Below are 23,836 nucleotides of genomic sequence, written 5' to 3' on the forward strand. Positions count from 1 at the left end.
CATAGCTTTCACCTGGTAAATCTGTCATGGAAAGAGCTGTTCCTAATGTTTTGTACACTCAGTGTATGACAGACTGGGAATAGGCTATAATCTAATTCCTCAACTCTGAGAAACAGCAGGCATTCATAACGCATTGTTTAGCATGCTAGCTCTGGGAAATAGTGAATTAGTTTGATAAATTCCAAGTATGTGAGGATCTGTACTGGTATGTGTTTGGACTCAAAGGACATGACCAGTGGATGTTGAACATGTTGGTCAGATGTTCTAAATGAATGAGGGACAGATAGACCAGCCCTCACTGGTCGTTTTAATCCCAGATTATCTCCTGAGTCCAATCCTGAAACAGGACAAAATTGGCAAAAGAAAGGGATTATTTGTCCATTGGTGTAGGGAATGTTGGTTGGGGGATGTGGTGGAGAAGGCATGTTCATCATGCTCTCACACACACGCAAGTGTGGGCACAGCTTTGTTTTCGTCAAATTTCGGAACTTTTTGGAGCAAAAAAATGTTTGCCCACGTGCTTCACGAGTGGCGCAGTGGTCTAATGCACTACATCGCAGTGCTTGAGGCATCACTACAGACCTGGGTTCGGTTCCAGGCTGTGTCACAACCTGCCGTGACTGGAAGATGCATAGGGTGGTGCACAATTGTCCAGGTTAGGGGAGGCTTTGGCTGGGGGGGGCTTCACTTGTCTCATTGTGCTCTAGGAACTCCTTTTGGCGGGCTGGGCGCCTGCAGGCTGACTTCGGTTGTCAGCTGAAAGGTATTTCCTCCAATAAATTTGACCATTAAAAATCCTATTTTCCCTAATCATAACCCCAATACTCCTATCCCTCTAGTAAGATAACATATATAATTGTTTTAATATTGGCATTCCACGGATCATTTGGCTATTTGATTTAGAATTTTAGGACCCCTTTAAGTATAAAAATGTATATTTAAAAATGATTTGATAACATATTGAATTTGGCGTTAGATAATATAGCCCATACTATATAGCATTGAATAACACATTCATAAATGGCAAAAAAGACAGTCAAAGAATACATCATAAGAAATCCTTCAACCAGGATTTCTGTAAAACCAGGGAAGTCCAAAAAAAACAAAAATATTTAGTGAGCTTTCTTATATCTCCTAGATATACAGTGCATTCGGATAGTACTCAGACCCCTTGACTTTTTCCACATTTTGTTACTTTACAGCCTTATTCTAAAATTGGTTAAATTCGTTTTTTTCCTTATCAATCTACACACAACGCAATGCCACAGACATCTCAAGTTTTGAGGGAGTGTGCAATTGGCATGCTGTCTTCAGGAATTTCCACCAGAGCTGTTGTCAGAGAATTTAATGTTAATTTATCTACCATAAGCTGTCTCCAACGTTGTTTTAGAGAATTTGGTAGTACGTCCAACCGGACTAAAAACCACAGACCAAGTGTAAACACGCCAGCTCAGGACCTCCACATCCGGCTTCTTCACCCGCGGGATCGTCTGAGACCAGCCACCTGGACAGCTGATGAAACTGAGTAGTATTTCTGTCTGTAATAAAGCCCTTTTGTGGGGAAAAACTCATTCTGATTGGCTGGGCCTGGCTCACCAGTGGGTGGGCTTATACCCTCCTAGGCCCACCCATGGCTCCGCCCCTGCCCAGTCATGTGAAACCCAGAGATTAGGGCTTAATGAATTTATTTCAATTGACTGATTTCCTTATATGAACTGTAACTCAGTACATTTTTGAAATTGTTGCATGTTGCATTTACATTTTTCTTCATTATAGATGGTCTTTCTGCCTCTCTGTCTGATTACCTCTCTCACATATTCCAGGGGCCAATATTCAGTAGGCCTAAACTGAATGGCCAGTACTGCATAACTTCTCCGTATTTAACTTCTCAGTTTTTACCATAAATGTTCTGTTTCCTGGCAGCATGTTATGGTATTCCGCTAAAAGCCACTTACATCACCATAAATATATGGTTGCAGGACAATGTAACTTCACAATCACGGCTTCAACAAAACAAACACCACAAAAACAACATTTACGTCTCTCTCTTACAATTTTTGTAAACAAACAAACATTATGGGGCCACACTGTTGACCAATTGAAGATAAGGACTGAGTGCCTGTAATTTACCCCCCTCCTCTCTTCCTCCCCTCACTGTGTAGCATTTCAACTAGATGACCTCTGTGTGTCACATACAGAGATTCCCAACCAACAGAGTAGATACAATAGCAGAGAGTACCACAGATGAGAGATGATTAAACAGAGCTTTGGGAGCTGTGGGACTCAATCAGGATTATGATTTTGGTATGTTATAGTATTATCTCTGTTTAGTTTAGATAGCGTGAGTAGGCCTTGCTGTGAGCGGAGTGCATTACACTCTTAGAAAAAAAGTTTCCATATAGAAAAAAAGTGTTCTGTCGCTTGCTTCATATATGGAACCCCTAAAAGTTTGATGTAGATCAGAACACCAATGGTTCTTCTTCACGGAACCACAATTGGTTCCATATAGAACCCTGTATGGTGCCATTTATGAAATATGGCTACTACTAATTAAGATTTTTTTTTAGCAAAGAATATAACATTATAAACAAGTAATGGACAAAAGAACACCAGCATAGTTTTGAAATAGTATTGTCATTATATGCAAACATAGTTTGGAAATATGCACTGGGGGCCAGGGAGGCATCTCTGTTTAAATAATGGACCAAGCCAATCTTGGTACCAACTCTAACTTCTTTATGGAACAGTCAGCTACAGTATGGGTTGTTGCCTAGCTGGTTCCGGAGGAGATTAAAAAATGAGCACTAACATGAGTTAATCTTCAGAAATAAGCATTTGTAAATCTGCCAAAATGAATACAAAATGCTATGCAAACATATAATTATTATGATGTAGAAGAACAACTTACATGTAGCTGTTGTCAGCAGCAGCCAAAAGAGAGATCCTTTTCCTCTGATAGTTGGTTACTTCCAGACTGAGCAAAACATAGATAGTGTGTTAAAAGTCATGTAATGATTAACATTTCACATTTTAGTAATTTAGCAGACGCTCTTATCCAGAGCGACTTACAGTAGTGAATGCATACATTTCATACATTTTCTTTTTTTTCCCCCGGATTAACTAGGCTATTGGATCACCCAGACTTATTATACATCATTAATTAGGAATCATTTAGATACATACCTGCTCTGTCAGCTCACTGCCCATTACATGCATTCAACAGGGGTCAGCAACAGTCTAATGGCTTCATGAAACCTAATAGTTCCCTCATCTGACTCCACACTGAAATACTGAAATTAAAGTAACAATTAGCTAATTGCCAATGTCAGGCTTGGTCTGTAGCTCTATATGGCATATGCCATAATACAAAATTACGTTTATTTGTAAGAGTTAGCTGGCTAGCTTGTAAAACGGCAAATTAAAGTAGCCTAACTTTTTCCTGAGCTAGCTATCTTACAAACGGTACTCAAATTCTAATACAACTTTATTTATCTAGCCTATAGTTTATCATTTGACTTTGGCTTCATTTATTTGAGTTAAAAAATCAACTACGCTTACCTTAATACATTGAAAAATAACGAGCTTATTGTTAGGCTATTTGCAAGTTCAACCACTGTCCTCTTGCCTCATCATGCTGGAATGGCAGTTGGTTTTTGAATCGGAATGGCAGTAAACATTTGGATTGACCAAAAGGTTCTATACAGAACCCCTTTTATTTTTTTATTTTTTTATTAAACACATTATTTTCTCTTGCTTCTAGCTAGCATTTAGTTTGCCACTCTGACCTCGGTAGCAATGTTGCAAAATAAGAATTCAATCTCCCCCTGCCATAAAGAGTTAACGGTGTCGGACGTCAGCTAAACATTTTTCTGACCAGGCGAAATCATGCAGCAGCATCATTAATATGGATATATATGTCAATGCAAAACAGCTAAAACTGATGAATTGCTGCATCAGATGACCTGGCCTCCACAATCACCCAACCTCAACCCAGTTGAGATGGCTTGGGATGAGTTGTAGGAAAAGCTAAGGAAAAGCAGCCAACAAGGGCTCAGCATATGTGGGAACACCTTCCAGACTGTTGGAAAATCATTCCAGGTGAAGCTGGTTGAGAGAACACCGAGAGTGTACAAGGTTGTCATCAAGGCAAAGGGTGGCTACTATGAGTTATTTCATAGTTTTGATGTCTTCACTGTTATTCTATAATGTAGAAAATAGTAACAATAAAGAAAAACCCTTGAAAGACTAGGTGTGTCAAAACCTTTGACTGGTACTGTATATAGAACCTTTATTAGTAAAGTGTTCTTCAATCTTCTCCAAATAACCAAAAGGTTCTATTTAGAACTCCAAATAACTGTCTAAGTGTACAGTATGGCGTGCGTGTGTGTGTGAGTTTGTGTGTGTGTGTGTGCCTGTGCTAGTGTGTGTGTGCGTGTCTGCTTGTTTGTTCCGTGCTTTTGTATGCGTTCTGTAGGTGCACACAGTCATTTGTGTGCATGTGTGTCGTCACACGCCCCCAATCTGGGAATCCTGAGCACACAGCTGTATGTAGGATTACCATTACTGTAATATAATCCCAAAGCTTGTTAAAATGTTAAGATAATACGAAATGCCATTTTCCCCTCATGGGGCTAAATGCTCCTAGGTTATTTTATTTCCTGGGCTGTATTAAAGGGGCAATCTGCTTTTAAAATAACAACAAAGGCAGTACCCCAACTCTGTTTTGGTAAACAGTGGAGGGATGGTGCTGTAGAAATGCAACCACTCTCAAATTCATAGACAGCTATGGATGCAAGTACTGACCATCCATAGTTTGAGGATATACAGTGTTACAGTGATACATTTGTAAAGCAAGCTTATATTTTGGGTTCTGATGGGATACGACAGTTGAACTAAGCTCATGAGGCAATTAAAAGTTATATTCCTCAATAATTAATGGGTGTGTAAATATACAGTGCAATCGGAAAGTTTTCAGACCACTTGACTTTTCCACGTTTTGTTACGTTACAGCCTTATTCTAAAATTGATTGAATTGTTTTTTTTTCTTTCTCATCAATCTACACACAATACCCCATAATGACAAAGGAAAAACTGTTTACATTTTTACTAATGATAAAAAATGTAAAACTGAATCACAGTACATAAATACTCAGACCCTTTACTCAGTACTTTGTTGAAGCACCTTTGGCAGTGATTACAGTCTTCTTGGGTATTATGCTGCAAGCTTGGAACACCTGTATTTGGGGAGTTTCTCCAGAGAATCTTATTTCTCATGGTCTTTTAGGTGCCTTTTGGCAAATTCCAAGCGGGCTGTCATGTGCTTCCGTCTGGCCACTCTACCGTAAAGGCCTGATTGGTGGAGTGCTGCAGAGACGCTTGTCCATCTGGAAGGTTCTACCATCTCCACAGAGGAACTCTGGAGCTCTGGAACACCTCCTTGACCACGATCCTTCTCCCTGATTGCTCCGTTTGCTGGGTGGCCAACTCTAGGAAGAGTCTTGGTGGTTCCAAACCTCTTCCATTTAAAAATGATGGAAGCCACTGTGTTCTTGGGGACCTTCAATACTGCAGATCCCTAGATCTGTGCCTGTCTCGGAGCTCCACGGACAATTCCTTCGACCTCATGACTTGGTTTTTGCTCTTACATGCACTGTCAACTTTTGGACATTATAGAGACAGGTGTGTGCCTTTCCAAATCACATCCAATCAATTGAATTTACCACAGGTGGACTTCACTCAAGTTGTAGAAACATCTCAAGGATGATCAATGGAAACAGGATGCACATGAGCTCAATTTTGAGTCTAATAGCAAAGGGAAATAATGTATTTCTGTTTCTTATTTTTAATACATTAATAAACATTTAAAAAAAAAATGTGCTTTGTCATTATGGGGTATTGTGTGTAGATTGATGATTGATATATTTTAGAATAAGGCTGTAACGTAACAAAATGTGGAACAATTAAAGGGGTCTGAATACTTTCTGAATGCACTCTATATACAGTACCAGTCAAAAGTTTGGACACACCAACTCATTCAAGGGTTTTTCTTTATTTTTACTAATTTCTACATTGTAGATTAATAGTGAAGACATCAAAACTATGAAACAACACATATGGAACCATGTAGCAACCAAAAAGGTGTTAACCTCTACGGGCTAGGGGGCAGCATTGAGAATTTTGGAAAAAATATGTGCCCATTTTTAACTGCCTCCAACACCAACTCAGAAGCTAGAATATGCATATTATTGTTCAGGTTTGGATAGAAAACACCCTAAAGTTTCTAAAACTGTTTGAATGGTGTCTGTGAGTATAACATAACTCCTATGGCAGGCAAAAACCTGAGAAGGTTTCATGCAGGAAGTACCCTGTCTGACAAGGTGTTGTTGTTCTTGCTTCTGTTTATTGAAGAGTCAGGATCTTAGCTGTAACGTGACAATTCCTAGGGCTCCAATAGGCTCTCAGAACCCGGGAAAAACCTGAACGATGACGAGGCAGCCTCAGGCTGAAACACATTATCTCCTTTTCCAAGTGTCGCATACGGGGACCATAGATTTAGGCGCGTGCGCGATTCGCCCCCGTGGAGTATTTTCATTCGGCTGTTTAACTAATTGCAGATTCCCAGTCGGAATATTATCGCTTTTCTACGAGATAAATTGCATAAAAATTGATTTTAAACAGCGGTTGACATGCTTCGAAGTACGGTAATGGAATATTTAGAATTTTTTTGTCACGTTCTGCGCCATGCGCACGACCGTGATTTAGCATTCTGATAGTGTCTAGAACGCACGAACAAAACGCCGCTGTTTGGATATAACGATGGATTATTTGGGACCAAACCTACATTTGTTATTGAAGTAGAAGTCCTGGGAGTGCATTCTGACGAAGAACAGGAAAGGTAAGACCATTTTTCTTATAGGAAATGTGATTTTGGTGAAGGCTAAACTGGTTGGGTGTCTAAATAGCTAGCCCGTGATGGCTGGGCTATGTACTTAGAATATTGCAAAATGTGCTTCATCCGAAAAGCTATTTTAAAATCGGACATATCGAGTGCATAGAGGAGTAATGTATCTATAATTCTTAAAATAATTGTTATGCTTTTTGTGAACGTTTATCGTGAGTAATTTAGCAAATTGTTAGTAAATTCCCCGGAAGTTTGCGGGGGGTATGCTTTTTCTGAACGTTTTTGATATAAATATGAACTTGATTGAACAGACATGCATGTATTGTATAACATAATGTCCTAGGTGTGTCATCTGATGAAGATCATAAAAGGTTAGTGCTGCATTTAGCTGTGGTTTAGGTTTTTGTGACATTATATGCTAGCTTGAAAAATGGGTGTCTGATTATTTCTGGCTGGGTACTCTGCTGACATAATCTAATGTTTTGCTTTCGTTGTAAAGCCTTTTTTGAAATTGGACAGTGTGGTTAGATTAACGAGAGTCTTGTTTTTAAATAGCTGTAAAATAGTCATATGTTTGAGAAATTGAAGTAATAGTATTTCAAACGTTTTAAAAATCGCGCCACAGGATTACACTAGCTGTTACGTAGGTGGGACGAATTCGTCCCGCCGGTCCCATAGAGGTTAAACAAATCACACTCTTTGCATTCTCTCAACCAGCTTCACCTGGAATGCTTTTCCAACAGTCTTGAATGTGTTCCCACATATGCTGAGCACTTGTTGGCTGCTTTTCCTTCACTCTGCGGTCCAACTCATCCCAAACCATCTCCATTGGATTGAGGTCAGGTGATTGTGGAGGCCAGGTCATCTGATGCAGTACTCCATCACTCTCCTTCTTGCTCAAATATCCCTTACACAGCCTGGAGGTGTGTTGGGTCATTTTCCTGTTGAAAAACAAATTATAGTCCCACTAAGCACAAACCTGATGGGATGGCGTATCACTGCAGAATGCTGCGATAGCCATGCTGGTTAAGTATGTCTTGAATTCTAGAATAAATCGCAGACAGTGTCACCAGCAAAGCACCCCCACACCATCACACCTCCTCCATGCTTCACGGTGGGAACCACACATGCGGAGATAATCCGTTCACCTACTCTGCGTTTTACAAAGATACGGCAGTTGGAACCAGAAATCTCAAATTTGGAATCATCGGACCAAAGGACAGATTTCCACCGGTCTAATGTCCATTGCTCGTGTTTCTTGGCCCAAGCAAGTCACTTCTTCTTATTGGTGTCCTTTATCGGTTTCTTTGCAGCAATTTGACCATGAAGGCCTAATTCACACAGTCTTTGGTCTGTAATCTGAGGTGCAGTTAACCTGTCTGGGCTAGGGGGCAGTATTGAGAATTTTGGAAAAATATGTTCCCATTTTTAACTGCCTCCTACACCAACTCAGAAGCTAGAATATGCATATTATTGTTCAGGTTTGGATAGAAAACACTCTGAATTTTCTAAAACTGTTTGAATGGTGTCTGTGAGTATAACAGAACTCCTATGGCAGGCAAAAACCTGACAAGGTTTCAAGCAGGAAGTACCCTGTCTGACAAGGAGTCGTGCGTCTTGCATCTTTTTATTGAAAAGTAAGGATCTTAGCTGTAACGTGACAATTCCCAGGGCTCCAATAGGCTCTCAGAGCCCGCGAAATAACTGAAGGTTTACGAGGGAGCCTCAGGTTGAAACATATTATCGCCTTTTGTAAGTGGATGCTCTGAGGACCTTTGAATGATGCGCGTGCATGAGTCGCTTCTGAGGAGAAATTTTATTCGGCTGTTTAGGCTCAATGCATACTCCCGGTCGGAATATTATCACTTCTCTACGACATAAATGGCATAAAAATTGGTTTTAAACAGCGGTTGACATGCTTCGAAGTACGGTAATGGAATATTTAGACATTTTTGACATGCCAATGCGCCATGCGCGAAACCGGGAAGAAGCATTCTAGAACTCACGAAAAAAATGTCGCTGTTTGGATATAACGATGGATTATTTGGGACCAAACCAACATTTGTTATTGAAGTAGAAGTCCTGGCAGTGTATTCTGATGAAGAACAAGCAAGGTAAGAAAATTTTTCTTATAGGAAATGTGATTTTGGTGGATGCTGACCTGGGTGGGTATCTAAATAGCTAGCCCTGTAATGCCGGGCTATGTACTTAGATTATTGCAAAATGTGCTTCATCCGAAAAGCTATTTTAAAATCGGACATATCGAGTGCATAGAGGAGTAATGTATCTATAATTCTTAAAATAATTGTTATGCTTTTTGTGAACGTTTATCGTGAGTAATTTAGCAAACTGTTAGTAAATTCAACGGAAGTTTGCCGGGGGTTATGCGTTTTCTGAACGTCACATGCTAATGCAAAAAGCTGTTTTTTGATATAAATATGAACTTGATTGAACAGACATGCATGTATTGTATAACACAATGTCCTAGGTGTGTCATCTGATGAAGATCATCAAAGGTTAGTGCTGCATTTAGCTGTGGTTTGGGTTTATGTGACATGATATGCTAGCTTGAAAAATGGCTGTCTGATTTTTTCTGGCTGGGCACTCTGCTGACATAATCTAATGTTTTGCTTTCGTTGTAAAGCCTTTTTGAAATCGGACAGTGGGGTTAGATTAACGAGATTCTTGTCTTTAAATAGCTGTAAAATAGTCATATGTTTGAGAAATTGAAGTAATAGTATTTCTAACGATTCAAAAATCGCGCCACTGGAATATCAGTAGCTGTTACGTAGGTGGGACGAAATCGTCCCACATACCCCAGACAGGTTAACTGTAATGAATTTATCCTCTGCAGCAGAGGTAACTCTGGGTCTTCCATTCCTGTGGCGGTCCTCATAAGAGACAGTTTTATCATAGCGCATGATGGTTTTTGTGACTGCACTTTTAAAGTTCTTGAAATTTTCCAGATTGACTGATCTTTATGTCTTAAAAAGTAATGATGGACTGTCGTTGTCTTTGTTTATTTGAGCTGTTCTTGCCATAATATGGACTTAGTCTTTTACCAAATAGGGCTATCTTCTGTTTACCACCTCTAAGTTGCCACAACACAACTGACTGACTTAAACGCATTAAGAATAAAATAAATTCCACAAATTAACTTTTAAGAAGGCACACCTGTTAATTGAAATGCATTCCAGGTGATTAGCTGATGAAGCTGGTTGAGAGAATGCCAAGCGTGTGCAAAGCTGTCATCAAGGAAAAGGGTGACCACTTTGAAGAATGTCAATATAAAATATATATACATATACTATATATATATACTTTTTTGGTTACAACGTGATTCCATATGTGTTATTTCATAGTTTTGTTTTCTTCACTATGTAGAAAATAAAAATAAATAAAAATAAAGAAACCCCCTTTTTTACATTTCTTTTAAATATCCGGAAATGGATGTACCAATTTCAGATTGCCTACTACAATAGCATATTTATCAGGTTTATACCGGTATCTATTGTCTATTGTTTAATCTCCCCTCAGGTACTGTAATTATCAAGTGCTATCTTGCGATCGGTGTAAATTAATCAAAATATGAGCAGGCAGGTAGAGCTGTAATGAAAAAGCCCTCAAGTTTGGCGCATGCTTTCATAATTAAGAGTGAGAGAGAGAGCGAGAGAGAACCTTTTTCAGTTCCCTCATCTGCCACCACATGATCATACAATTGACATCTTAACTATTGGCCCTGGTCAAAAGTAGTGCACTACATAGGGAATAGGGTGTCATTTGGGAAGCAGGCCCAGTCTGCTCTGCTGTAGGCTTGGAGGCTCTGTGTCACGGAGGCTCTCCGCACTGCTAAAGCTAACTCTCTCTCCTCTGCTCTCATCCTTCTAGACCTATCTGCTGCCTTTGATACTGTGAACCATCAGATCCTCCTCTCCACCCTCTCCGAGTTGGGCATCTCTGGCGCGGCTCACTCTTGGATTGCGTCCTACCTGACAGGTCGCTCCTACCAGGTGGCGTGGCGAGAATCCGCCTCGCACCACGTGCTCTCACCACTGGTGTCCCCCAGGGCTCAGTTCTAGGCCCTCTCCTATTCTCGCTATACACCAAGTCACTTGGCTCTGTCATCCTCACATGGTCTCTCCTGTCATTGCTACGCAGACGACACACAATTAATCTTCTCCTTTCCCCCTTATGATAACCAGGTGGCGAATCGCATCTCTGCATGTCTGGCAGACATATCAGTGTGGATGACGGATCACCACCTCAAGCTGAACCTCGGCAAGACGGAGCTGCTCTTCCTCCCGGGGAAGGACTGCCCGTTCCATGATCTCGCCATCACGGTTGACAACTCCATTGTGTCCTCCTCCCAGAGTGCTAAGAGCCTTGGCGTGACCCTGGACAACACATCGTTTTCCGCTAACATCAAGGTGGTGACCCGATCCTGTAGGTTCATGCTCTACAACATTCGCAGAGTACAACCCTGCCTTACACAGGAAGCGGCGCAGGTCCTAATCCAGGCACTTGTCATCTCCCGTCTGGATTACTGCAACTCACTGTTGGCGGGGCTCCCCGCCTGTGCCATTAAACCCCTACAACTCATCCAGAACGCCGCAGCCCGTCTGGTGTTCAACCTTCCCAAGTTCTCTCACGTCACCCTGCTCCTCCGCATATTCCACTGGCTTCCAGTTGAAGCTCGCATCCGCTACAATACCATGGTGCTTGCCTACGGAGCTGTGAGGGGAACGGCACCTCCGTACCTTCAGGCTCTGATCAGTCCCTACACCCAAACAAGGGCACTGCGTTCATCCACCTCTGGCCTGCTGGCCCCCCTACCTCTGCGGAAGCACAGTTCCCGCTCAGCCCAGTCAAAACTGTTCGCTGCTCTGGCACCCCAATGGTGGAACAAGCTCCCTCACGACGCCAGGACAGCGGAGTCAATCACCACCTTCCAGAGACACCTGAAACCCCACCTCTTTAAGGAATACCTGGGATAGGATAAAGTAATCCTTCTAACCCCCCCCCCCCAAAAAAAAGATATACATGTACTATTGTAAAGTGGTTGTTCCACTGGATATCATAAGGTGAATGCACCAATTTGTAAGTCGCTCTGGATAAGAGTGTTTGCTAAATGACGTAAATGTAAATGTAAATGGTAAAAGTAACAGGTGTGTGCGATTGGCATGGTCACAGCAGCAGGTGTTTGCGCCTGTTAAATTTAAAACCTAGGATTAGGTTTAGAAAGTATCTCAGTATGTCACAGGAATCTCACCTTCTCTGAATTCACACGCATTCTGCCTGCAGAGAGCTGGAACTGGCGATGGAGGGCCATGTGTGTGTGTGCTTGTGTGTGTGTATGTCCGGGGCTGTCAGCGTTGAGTGGAAAACACCTAATTAGAGTTTCCATCTAGTAGATCTAAAGTTTCCAAATTTTAAGACATATCTATCCCTCTCCCTCACAGTCCTTCACAGGTGTGTGTCAGGCAGGCCAACAGCCCAGACCGTCTGGCAGGGTTCGCAGGGTGGCAGCTGTGGGTCGTTGGGCATATAATTGAATACCTGTATTAGAACTTTAGAATAGACATTGAGATCCTTGCAACATTACAAAAAATCATGCAAAACAAATCTTGGTAAAGGAAAACTTTAATAAAATAACTCAGAAAACATGATACAATATTGCATAAAACAATGCATTTTTAGATATATCTGCACAATATGTTTGTTAGCTAGCCAGAAAGTTTTTGATTCCATTATTTTATTTTTATTAACTGTCACTATAACAACATTCCATATTAACAATGGCTGTCGGTAGCTGTTGGGTTTGGGTGAATGGCAATGAGTGGCTCTGTGGTCACATGCAGTGTCAGGGAGGATCCAGGTGGCCTCATTTTACCTGATTACACACATCGTCATGGGAACTAAGCTCACCACATGAGTGTGTCCGGTTCCCTTGTCCCTGGTGTGAAGCAGTACGTCTCTCCCTCTCCATCATACACACATGCAGTTGTTTATTTCCTTATTATTTTCCTTCTGACACACACACACAGCCATCCTGTTGTGTGTGTGTGTCAGTGTGTGTGGTGTATGTGTGTGTGCGTGCGGGCGTGTATACCTGTGTGCGTAAGCATATGTTTGCTTGTGTGTCTGTGTACAGTATGTGTAACACCACAGATGAATAACCATAATATGTGTCACGGTTGTCGTATGATGAAGAAGCGGACCAAAGCGCAGCGTGTGTATCGTTCCACATTTTCTTTATTAAACTGTGAAACTATGCAATACATACAAATAAACAAAACAACAAACCGTGACGAAGAGGTGCAACATACACTAACTCAAAATACAATCTCCCACAAACTCAGGTGGGAAAAACAACTACTTAAGTATGATCTCCAATTAGAGACAACGATGACCAGCTGCCTCTAATTGGAGATCATCCACCCAAAAAAACATAGAAATACAGAAACAAGAACATGACAACATAGAAAATCTAAACTAGACACAACCCCATCACACCCTGACCTACTCTACCATAGAAAATAAAAGCTTCTATGGTCAGGACGTGACAGTACCCCCCCAAAGGTGCGGACTCCGAACACAAAACATCTAACAAAAAAGGGACTGTTAGGGTGGGTGTCTAATGTCGGTGGCGGCTCTGATGCAGGACGAAGAACCTTCTCCTCCCACAGATCCTCCTGTATCGGATCTGGTGCGGGATGAACAACCCTCTCATCCTGCTTATCCGCCAGCATAGGAGGTGGTTTGGGTGCAAGACGACGAACCCTCTCCTCCTGCGAATCCAGCATCATAGGAGGCGGCTCCGGTTCGGGGGGTAGCCCCCGCTTCTCCCGCTGATCCCTCCGCTTTTGTGTCACTGGACCGTGGATCTTTGTCGGAGGAACCGGACCGTGGTTCATCGCCAGAGGCTCTGGACTGCAGACCGCCGCTAGAGACTCCGGACTGCAGACCGCTGCTGGAGGCTCCGGACTGGAGGACGTTGCTGGAGGCTCCGGACTGTGGGCCCTCTCAGGAGGCTCCGGACTGTGGGCCCTCTCAGGAGGGTCCGGACTGTGGGCCCTCTCAGGAGGCTCCGGACTGTGGGCCCTCTCAGGAGGCTCCGGACTGTGGGCCCTCTCAGGAGACTCCGGGCTGTGGGCCATCTCAGGAGGTTCTGGACTGTGGGCCGTCTCAGGAGGTTCCGGACTGTGGGCCGTCTCAGGAGGTTCCGGACTGTGGGCCGTCTCAGGAGGTTCCGGACTGTGGGCCGTCTCAGGAGGTTCCGGACTGTGGGCCGTCTCAGGAGGTTCCGGACTGTAAAACGTCGCCGGAAGCTCCGGACTGGGAACGTCGCTGGAAGCTCCGGACTGGGAATGTCGCAGGAAGCTCCGGACTGGGAACTGTCGCCGGAAGTTCTGGACTGGGAACTGTCGCTGCAAGCTCTGGACTGGGAACTGTCGCCGGAAGCTCTGGACTGGGAATGCGCACTGGAGGCCTGATGCATGGGGCTGGCACAGGTGGCGCCAGACTGGTAACACGCACCTCAGGGCGAGTGCGGCGAGCAGGAACAGGACACACCGGACTGGGCAGGCGCACTGGAGGCCTGATGCATGGGGCTGGCACAGGTGGCGCCAGACTGGTAACACGCACCTCAGGGTGAGTGCGGGGAGCAGGAACAGGACACACCGGACTGGAGAGACTCACTGGAGACCTAGTGCGTGGAGCCGGGACAGGATATACTGGACCGTGGAGGCGCACTGGAGGTCTGGAGCGTAGCGCTGGCACAACCCATCCTGGCTGAATGCTCACTTTAGCCCGGCAAGTGTGGGGCTCTGGCACAGGATGCACTTGGCTGTGCAGACGTACTGTGCAGACGTACTGTGCAGACGTACTGTGCAGACGTACCTCTCAGTTCCTCCACCCACACATGCTATGACATCTTCTGGTTTCAATGATGTTTCTAGAGACAATATCTCTCTCATAATCACTAAATGCCTAGGTTTACCTCCTCTGTACTCACATCCCACCATACCTTTGTCTGTACATTATACCTTGAAGCTATTTTATCGCCCCCAGAAACCTGCTCCTTTTTCTCTCTATTCTGGACGTCACAGACGACCAATTCTTATAGCTTTTAGCCGTACCCTCATATTTATTCTTCTCTGCTCCTCTGGGGATATAGAGGTGAATCCAGGCCCTGCAGTGCCTGGCTCCACACCTACTCCCCAGGCGCTCTCTTTTGATGACTTCTGTAACCGTAATAGCCTTGGTTTCATGCATGTTAACATTAGAAGCCTCCTCCCTAAGTTTGTTTTATTCACTGCTTTAGCACACTCTGCCAACCCGGATGTCCTAGCTGTGTCTGAATCTTGGCTTAGGAAGTCCACCAAAAACTGTGAAATCTTCATCCCTAACTACAACGTTTTCAGACAAGATAGAACGACCAAAGGGGGCGGTGTTGCAATCTACTGCAGAGATAGCTTGCAGAGTTCAGCGGTCAAACGACCTCCACTCATCACTGTCAAACGCTCCCTGAAACATTTCAACGAGCAAGCCTTTCTAATCGACCTGGCCCTGGTATCCTGGAAGGATATTGACCTCATCCCGTCAGTAGAGGATGCCTAGTTATTTTAAAAAAATGCCTTCCTCTCCATCTTAAATAAGCATGCCCCTTTCAAGAAATTTAGAACCAGGAACAGATATAGCCCTTGGTTCTCCCCAGACCTGACTGCCCTTAACCAACACAAAAATATCCTGTGGCGTTCTGCATTAGCATCGAACTGCCCCCGCGATATGCAACTTTTTAGGGAAGTTAGAAACCAATACACACAGGCAGTTAGAAACGCCAAGGCTAGCTTTTTCAAACAGAAATTTGCTTCGTGCAACTCCAACTCTAAAAAGTTCTGGGACATTGTAAAGTCCATGGAGAATAAGAACACCTCCTCCCAACTGCCCACTGCACTGAGGATAGGAAACTCTGTCACCACCGATAAGCCCACTATAATTGAGAATTTCAATAAGCATTTTTCTACGGCTGGCCATGCTTTCCACCTAACTACCCCTACTGCATTCAACAGCACTGCACCCCCCACAGCTACTCGCCCAAGCCTCCCCCATTTCTCCTTCTCCCAAATCCATTCAGCTGATGTTCTGAAAGAGCTGCAAAATCTGGACCCCTACAAATCAGCTGGGCTTGACAATCTGGACCCTTTCTTTCTAAAATTATCTGCCGAAATTATTGCAACCCCTATTACTAGCCTGTTCAACCTCTCTTTCGTGTCGTCTGAGATTCCCATAGATTGGAAAGCAGCTGCTGTCATCCCCCTCTTCAAAGGAAGTGACACTCTTGACCCAAATTGCTACAGACCTATATCCATCCTACCCTGCCTTTCTAAGGTCTTCGAAAGCCAAGTCAACAAACAGATTACCGACTATTTCGAATCCCACCGCACCCTCTCCGCTATGCAATCTGGTTTCAGAGCTGGTCATGGGTGCACCTCAGCCACGCTCAAGGTCCTAAACGACATCGTAACCGCCATCGATAAGAAACAATACTGTGCTGCCGTATTCATTGACCTGGCCAAAGCTTTTGACTCTGTTAATCACCACATCCTCATCGGCAGACTTAGTAGCCTTGGTTTCTCAAACGATTGCGTCGCCTGGTTCACCAACTACTTCTCTGACAGAGTTCAGTGTGTCAAATCGGAGGGCCTACTGTCTGGACCTCTGGCAGTCTCTATGGGGGTACCACAGGGTTCAATTCTTGGGCCAACTCTTTTCTCTGTATACATAAATGATGTCGCTCTTGCTGCTGGTGAATCTCTGATCCACCTCTACGCAGACGACACCATTCTGTATACTTCTGGCCCTTCTTTGGACACTGTGTTAACAACCCTCCAGACTGTTAAAGGAATTTTATATCTTTGATGATAATAATCAAGAATCAATTCGCCTTGACTAATGCCCAAGGTTTGTAAGACAATGGGTTAAAATAATTAGGCAAGGACTCAGCTTTCTGCAAAAGGTATCTGTAGCTTTTATTCAGAGAACGTTCTGAGGTCAGGATAACAAAACAGTCATTATATAGTTCTTGCTTTCTTACGCACATGCATTTACACACACTGTTGGTGACCTGTCTCCCCCACAAACTTCTCACACTCTTTATCACTCCCCTGATCTCGCCTGTTTCTTTCCCTCAAGATAAGAAATGCTTTGAAGCTTTCACTCCCAGGAACATGTGTCTCCTGGTGTCCCTCGTAATTGCATATACACATTCCTTTCCCTATCACATGGTTCCTGAACTTTCCAGAACTAATCAAACTTATCTATCCCTACATTGATCATTACATTGATTATTCATTAACCATTCTGTATGACTAATAATTCATCATGGTCTATTGATTCATTTACCTTTAATAGATAATTCTCTTATCAATTCCACCCTTAAATGATTCAATAATTCACCATGATTTGATCAGATGCTATATGAGAACCATACTAATCACACGCTATATGTAAATGCAATAATCACTCGCTACATGGAAATACATCACACACTATATGGAAATACATCACATCACACGCTATATGGAAATACAATACATCACACGCTATATGGAAATACAATACATCACACGCTATATGGAAATACAATACATCACACTACAATGATTTAAACAAGTCCAATACATTAATATTCCTCATATTCATCCATTACTGTCCTAGGCCTATTTCCAATTATGACACTTCTATTTAGGATTTTCATCATAATTTTCATTTAAGGAACAGTGTATCTAAATGTTGAAAATTGTTTCATCAAACATTGGCTCCTCGTTGTCGAAAGAGACGGAATCATCTCCCTGGCCTGGAGGCCCGCAATCGCCATCCCACTGATCAGAGCTCGGAATCGGTCCATATCTCACCATCTGCTGCATCATCGATCTCTCTAGAGTCCTGGTGATTAAACCTCTCACACATGGGACGAGACAACATCCACACAACACAAACACACTCATACAGGTGAAAGCAGCCCATAATACAGTTTTTACAATACTTTTCCATTTCCCAAACATGGGCTGTGTTCTCAGGAATGTACGTGTAGCGCTGACCCTAATCATTCTACCTACACTGCCCTCTTCTGCCAATAACATATCGAGAGTCAGTCTATTTTACCAGGTCATGAGGGGGGTGGCGGATAATTGATCAGAGAACCTCTTTACTGCATCCCCATTTTCATTCATGAATCTCTGTTGATTATAAAATATGTCATTAATCCCATCCACATTTTTATTTATTGTCAACCACCAAAATAATGTAGTGTTAAAGCCTTCACGTATTTGATTCATAGCTTTGTATTCATCTGGAACTTCCCTGAGGATGCCAATAGCATCCATCTAGACAAAGCTACTCCCATCCTGGTCAAAACTCCTCCTGTGCCTACTTTAGCCTCCTATAACTGGCCTCTGATGACTAACTTGACTTGGTTGGACCTATAACCCCAGGGCGCAAGTTCCTAACCACCCTTTGTGGTAATTTCTGTCGTATGCGTCCTTTGCTGGTACTAGCCCACCCTTCATCAGTTATAGGTGCTGTGAGGTTAAGAATGTTCTATTCATCTCTCAAACCTAAGTCAGTCACATTACCAATTACCTTTCAGTCATTAAAATCATCTAAGTTCTCGGTGCCATTCTTGTATCTATAACACTGGTATTCATCCGGAATTTAGGTGAACCGAGGTGGGTTGGCTGAGTACTTCAATCTGGCCAACCCCAATTCCTGTACAGTTGTCTGCTTCCCCAGGAAATTGTTTAATGTTTACCTTAAATTCTACATCTTGATCTTCTTCGACTCCTTATTCTGTATGTCACTCATCAGTGTATTATATAGTTTATCTTCTCCTTCTTCTCAATGACAACGGTATCGTATGATTAGTACCAGAAGGTGGTGGATCAATGTATCAGTCAGATTAGACTATGATGCAGCTCAGAGTCTCTACTCTTCCCAAAAACCGCCAACCCTCTCCTGCCCTTAGTCTCTCTGCTAGGTACCACCCCATACTCACACCTCTAGGAGCACACACAGTGATGAACGGTCGGGATAGGAAATCTTCGTTAAGGAGGTAACCCCCGGACCCTGTTGGTATCGGTTCTTCTCCTAACTCTGTGTGTGATCAACAGTGTTCATATGTGTACATACCTCCTTGCAGTGGGTAACGTGGACCCAAGTGACTCTCTCAGCTTTTCTAATGGCAAAAGCAGTGGTTTAACAGAACCTGGTATGGGCCTTCCCAATGGTGTTGCTTCCAGTTTTTTTCCCCTCAGGGACTGGATCCACACCCAGTCTCCTGGTTGGATTGAGTGAATCACCTTCTCCTGTAATTCACCTGTTGGACACAAAATCTTGGACATACGGGTTTGGTTAACAAACAGTCTTCTCATGTGCTCTGCTAGTATTTCTTCAACTTCTATGTCTACCTGTTCTGGTATCTCTAACTCTGTCATTCTATAGGCTCTACCTGATTAGCTAAACTGTCATCCATCATTTAAAGAGATGGCTCCTAGTAAACCAACTCTAGGGATAATATCTTGACTTAATATTTTAGCTACCATAATCATGTCCACCAAGTAAGTTGGGAACGCTTCTACCCATTTGCTATACTTATCTATTCTTGTTAAACACCCCTTCTTCCCCTCCTTTCGGAATATTTCAATAAGTCCAATTCCAAATGTTGGAATGGAGCTTCTTACAAAAAAATTTTGTTTAAGTAATTATCCTCTAGGCCATCACTCTTTCCTAACTACTCTACTATACTCCCTTCCCCTTGATACATTGCTTAGCCTATGTATCAATATTGCTGCGTATCCATACAATTTCTTTGGTAGGATAAGTAAATTATCCTTATGTCAGATCTTCTCTTGTAGGATGCCCCCTTTCATTTTCTACATGTCCAATTCTCTCTGGGGCCTTCATCCTCGGCTATTCTGTAAAAATTCTCTGTCTAGTTTCTTATCGTCTTTAAGATTTATCTATGCTGCTTTGTATGGTTTTAAATGTCTATGTGCTTGTCTGTGTAAATATTAACTTTTCTCTCCTTTCTTATTTCACCGGTTCTAGTCAATGCTACTATTTCGGCCTACTGTGCAGAATAGTGTCTGGGCAATGGTTCAGTGTCTAACACCTGAAACCAACTAAGCTTTCATATCTCCTCCTAGCGAATTTACCAAACATAAACTAAAATCAAAACTAAAATACATGCCTGCCAACGGAGCCGATAGTCTCTCCATGAATTAATATCCTAAAGCTAAGTGAACCAAATTCTCTTCCTATCTACTCCTGCTGGCCCCCCTTCTTTCTTCGTACTGCTCCCCAACCCTCAAGGTTTCAGCAGTGCAGGGGAGGATCTCTCTGTCTGCCCTTCTATCTGTCTCCAGCTTTTTCTCATAACAGAAAGTATCAAATCTGGGTTGTTTCCAAATATTGACTAAATGTCTCATTGACTCCTTGGTTGCACTCCTGAACTTTAGAAAAATCAACCTGTCTAGATATTGCATATCTACTTAAATTTATCTCGATACCCTCAATAATCCTGGATCACCTACAGATGTCATGTATCCCTGTCCTGTTGACCTAAGTCTACCATTATTAAACTTCTTCACAACAAAATATAGTAATACTAGTATATCAATTCCACAGCCTTGTTGTGTTAAATCTCTTACACTGAATTCAACAACAGCTGACTTCCTAAGGGAAAATAAATGTATCTACATCATGTAAAAAAATACCCCTGCTACTGGTCAAAATATTTTCAAATCACATAATCAGATCAAAATGACTCATCTGATTTACTCCACCCAGAAAAAATATTTTACCCTTATTGTTCTAGGAAAATAGACTTAAGGAAGCCTACCCTTGGTCTAAGGCTTTGCCCTTTTAGTCCTATCATTGGTTCAAATTATCAATTGTGTCTAAGAGCTTTAACTCCATCATAATTATCAGTTCTCCAAATTCCCTTAAAATCAATATCACCAATGACCTTAATTCACCATCCAAATGGCTTTTCAATGTGGCTGATCAGACCACACAGGAAAAGTCACCAGAGGGGTCAACAAGTCATACCACCTTTTCAGAACCGTGTTTCTTACTACATTAAACAAATTAAGGCTTAGAACTTCATCTACATTTTGTATCCCAGGTTCCCAGAACATTCCCTATCAAATGAATTCCATGTGTTTATTAAAACTCTGAAAACAAGACACTCCCCAGTATCACACAGAAATTTGATTCTCTCTCCCATTACTGTTAGTGTCAAATAGGGTTTCTGTTCTTGTTGTACTGCCAAATCAATTGTAGCCAATTCAAAAACTTCACAATCGCTGTTTATAACTAAATTCTGAAAATCGTCCTTCCCCTCACTAGTATCTGTTCCCCTGCTCTCCATAGTTAGTCATGCCCCATCCTCCTCCTCTGAGTCTGGCTGGGGTCGCCTGACCTTCTTTTCTTTATCTCTACTCCCTCTCTGGCCTTGCTTGTCTCTGTTTTTGTTACAATCTCTACCAGAATGGTTTCCCCCCCTGCAGCGGTTACACGGTGCGTTACACTGTCTAGCAAGGTGTCCTAGCTTGTGACAATTGAAACACTCGTATTCCCCTTTAAGATATCATGTCCCTAGGAATTTTTTATTTATTTATTTATTTTTTCCCAAAGAGAGCTAAGCGCTTCTTTTTCCATACAATAACCACTTGGTCAGCATTTCATCCTGTCACACTGATTGAAAAACCCAAAAGTTGACTATAAACAAAACCTAATAATACTTAAAATTCCATTGTACTCCCCCCAATCATTAGTTTTAAACTTTCTCAATGGTTTATGTGATTGAACATGCCTTTCTGTGGCGCCTGACCTTCTCTCTGTATTTGTCTCGACCCCCTCTCTGGCCTCTCTTACTTCCCTCAGATCTGCTAGCCCCCACCCTACGAGGTTCTGTTTGGTGGCACGATTTATCTCGGGATGCATTCCACTGAGGAAAGCAATTTTTCATTGCTGATAATCCGGGGCTTCAAATCCATCCACTACCGTCGGTTCTATTAACCCAATATTAGCGTTGGACACGTCCTTTAATCTCTCTAGGTATTGGTTTATAGTCTTATGAAATGTCCAAGGGTTTAAAAATATCATGTATATCGCCACAATTCTGTCGCAATTATTAATTTCCGCTCCTTATAATTCATTAGATTTAAGTAACTGCCTTTTCCTTGATTCCGTCCTTCAATTACAACTCCCATTCTCTCTATAAATCATTTAAGCAGGCCATTTAGACCACAAACAACGTACTTTATCGAATTCGCTCCGCTATTCTTTTGAAAGAATCTGTCTTCCTATTTAAACTAAACAAGCTATCAAAACATTCGGTTTCTATCTTAAACAAACACTAACAACAGTATCGTTCTAGTCAAAACATAATAATTACATTTAATTTTAGTCCCATGGTGCATGGGCTGGGATCCGAACACGGGTCCCCCGCATGGCAGGCAAGAATTCTACCACTGAACCACAATGCTATTATTCATGTTTACAATTTCGGTAGTTGTGTCCTACTCGGTCACAATGTTCACAGGGTGTTGTACAGTCTCTGGCGAAATGTCCTGTTCTATCGCAATTAAAACACCGCTTCTTTCCGTCTTGGACAGCGCGTCTCCCTGTTTTTCCCCTTCTGTCTACAGAGTCTGTTCTCCTCCCCGCTATTTCCCCTAGGGTTGCTATCAGGTACTCTGTTTTTTTCTGTTCTTTTTTAATTCTGTTGTTTTTCCCATGCTGCTCATAGTGAACGGCATATCTCTTTACCTCTGCCAGAGTTGCTGTTCCCCATCCTACTAGAGTCCTTTTTATGGCACGACTTATCTCTGGGCGCATTCCACTGAGGAAAGCTATTTTCAGTTGCTGGTGAAATGCTGTATCGTTCCCCTGGGCTACCCGTGGCTCTATTAACCCACTGTTGGCATTGAATACCTCCTTTAATCGCTCTAGGTATTGACTTATAGTCTCATTCTCTTCTTGTTTACACTCGTGAACCTTAGAGAAATCTGCATGTCGGTGATAGTGGTTCCTCAGATTATTACACAGCTGTGTGATTTTCTCGACATACTGTCCATCTATCGCCCAGGGCAATACCACCAAATCATTATGTCCAGGTTCCCACTGTCCCCGGACCGTTGCCCAGTCCTTCCCCACCAGCTGTCTTACTGCTCTCTCAATTTCCCCTGTGTCTAGCTTAAAGCTGGCTGCTAGACCTTCCAGATCTCTTCTGAACCTTTCTATACCTGTCTTAGGATGCACTACACCCTCTACGGCTCGGACCACATCTCTCTGTGTCCATGCCCTGTATACATCCAGAGTGGCCTGTGCCCCATCATCCCCAGCCCGTGGGTTTGGCAATGCTATCATAGGGTACTGGCCACTCTCTCCATTCTCTCTCAACTTCAGTAGCTCCTCTCTCTCCTTACCCTGTTCTTCCAGCAGCCTTCTCAGGGCTTTGACTGTCCTGTCCTCTACACTATCTACATGTCTATGTTCTGCCATTAACTCTAGCTTTTCTACATCTAAACGTCCATCAAATTCATACTTATTTCTCCATTTTGGGTCAAAATAAATGTTCCTTTTATCCTTGGATTCAATATATCTCTCATATATCTCTCTTAATTCCGGGACCTCCTTTGAGGATTTACCACCCATATTATTCAATTGCTTTCCTTGTTATTATGCTTATTCTCACAATCTATGGGTGTGCTTTTATTCTATATTTTTAATAGTCCCTGACTACTTCCCATATACCCCTAATAGTCCCAGACTATTTCCCATATATTTTGAATAGTCCCAGACTACTTCCCACATATTTTTAGCATTCCCAGACTACTTCCCACATTATTTTAGCAGTCCCAGACTACT

At 42.6% G+C, this 23,836-nt stretch overlaps 1 long non-coding RNA gene across 1 annotated transcript; it reads right to left on the reverse strand.

Annotated features, from left to right (window-relative positions):
- Positions 1–2,945: 2,945 nt before the first annotated feature.
- Positions 2,946–3,644, reverse strand: LOC115169299 (uncharacterized). The gene is made up of 3 exons (XR_003870838.1): positions 3,559–3,644; positions 3,184–3,290; positions 2,946–2,974 (listed from the first exon to the last, which is right to left on the reverse strand). It is a non-coding gene; the product is annotated as an uncharacterized LOC115169299 (long non-coding RNA).
- Between the last annotated feature and the right edge of the window lie 20,192 nt (positions 3,645–23,836).

Source organism: Salmo trutta, chromosome 31, assembly GCF_901001165.1.
Source record: "Salmo trutta chromosome 31, fSalTru1.1, whole genome shotgun sequence".
NCBI classification, from domain to species: domain Eukaryota; kingdom Metazoa; phylum Chordata; class Actinopteri; order Salmoniformes; family Salmonidae; genus Salmo; species Salmo trutta.